Consider the following 1,850-nt stretch of genomic DNA (forward strand, 5'->3'; position numbering starts at 1 on the left):
TTATATGATTGAGTTTCTTCATCTTCCTTAGGAAAAAAGACTTTAGGTTTAGGTTTATTTTCATTTTTATCCGGAGAACCAGAATCTCCATTTTCAGATTTTCCTTTTTTTCTAGAATTTCCATTTTCAGATTTTCTTTTTCTTTTTTTAGAATTTTCATTCTTTGGTAAGTTATTCATTTTAACTGAATAACCTTTTTGTGTTTGGATAACTAAAATAAATAAAAGTATTGCTAATAATATACTAAAAATAAAAATTAAAAATAAATAACAATATCATAAATTATTATTTATAAAACTAGATAATATATTTTGTAAACCTACAAATAAATTATTAAAAAATAATGAAATACTAGTAAAGACTGGTCAAGGTCATGGTGATACTAGTTGAAAAGGATTAAATTGGATTGATTGATAGTACATTGTTTATTTTTTTTAATTTAATAGATAAGATTTCAATAGTAATTACAGTTAAATTTAAATAAACAACATTTTTTTGTTTTGTATATAAAGAGGCGACTCAAGCACCCGACTTTATACGTGTAAAGCGACAGTTAAATTTAAACTAAACATAACTAATAGTATTAATAATTAATAATTAAGTTTTAATTAGTAATTAATTAGTCATTTAAATTTAAACTAAAGATAACAAATAGCATTAATGTTTATAAAATTTATATAGTTATTAATTAGCCGGGAGATAAACTCGAATTCTCATTCTTAATTCATAAAATTATTCTTCTACCAATTAAACTATTTTCTTTTAAAACATTAACCTTACTTAATAAAGAATTTTCATAAATTTTTATAGGCTTAACTGTAGAATAATGAACAATTAAATTATTCCCTATAAATTTTTTATTAGAAAAGTATTTATTATTTAATACTATCATATTATTATTATTAAATTAGTGTTTAAAAACACAATATATATATATATACTATAAATATTTAAAAATAGAAAATTTATTCCTATTAGCCAAAGGAGAAAATCGAATTCTCATTCTTAATTCATGAAATTATTGTTCTACCATTAAACTACTTTGGCTCTTAAAATATAATTTAAATTAATTAAAAATTAAATATAATTTTTTTTTATAAAATAAAAATTATGTTGGGGCGACTCGAACACCCAATAGTAAATACCAAAAATTTATGACTTACCGATTAGTCGACAACATATAATATAAAGTATTAATTAAATAATATGGGTAACAAGACTTGAACTTGTAAAGTTAAAACTATTCCGTCCTAAGCGGAACCTGGTTACCAAATTTCAGCATACCCATCTAATGCTCGAGATAAGACTTGAACTTATAACCTAATCATCTTCAGTGATCCGCTCTACCAATTGAGCTTCTCAAGCTATAAAATATAATAATGAAGTAACTATAAAAATATAATAATGGAGTAACTATAAAAATATAATAATGGAGTAACTATAAAAATATAATAATGGAGTAATCAGGACTCGATCCTGAAATAACGATATGCAAAATCGCCGTTTTACCAGTTAAACTATAACCCCTATCCGAGAAACGATTCGAACGTTTACGACTTGCGTCACTTAAGCTTAAGTTAAGACTGTCTACCAATTCCAGCACTCGGATTATTTAAGACTAAAATGACTCGAACATTTACTCAAACCATCATGAGTGGTCCGCTTTACCTATTAAGCTATAGCCTTTGGTTGCGGGTTTAGGGGTTGCACCTAAATATTATGGTCATGAGCCATCTATGTTACTATTACATCAACCCGCATATAAATAAGAAATAGATAACTCGATAAGAAATAGGTGACTCGAACACCTGACCTTTCGCGTGTAAAGCGACAGCTCTACCAACTGAGCT

At 25.6% G+C, this 1,850-nt stretch overlaps 1 non-coding gene across 1 annotated transcript; it reads right to left on the reverse strand.

Annotated features, from left to right (window-relative positions):
- Nucleotides 1–1,292: 1,292 nt before the first annotated feature.
- On the reverse strand, nucleotides 1,293–1,365 carry NFIA_031600. Its single transcript has one exon. It is a non-coding gene; the product is annotated as a tRNA-Phe (tRNA).
- Between the last annotated feature and the right edge of the window lie 485 nt (nucleotides 1,366–1,850).

The sequence above is a fragment of the Aspergillus fischeri genome, genomic scaffold, assembly GCF_000149645.3.
Source record: "Aspergillus fischeri NRRL 181 1099437635579 genomic scaffold, whole genome shotgun sequence".
Classification (NCBI taxonomy): domain Eukaryota; kingdom Fungi; phylum Ascomycota; class Eurotiomycetes; order Eurotiales; family Aspergillaceae; genus Aspergillus; species Aspergillus fischeri.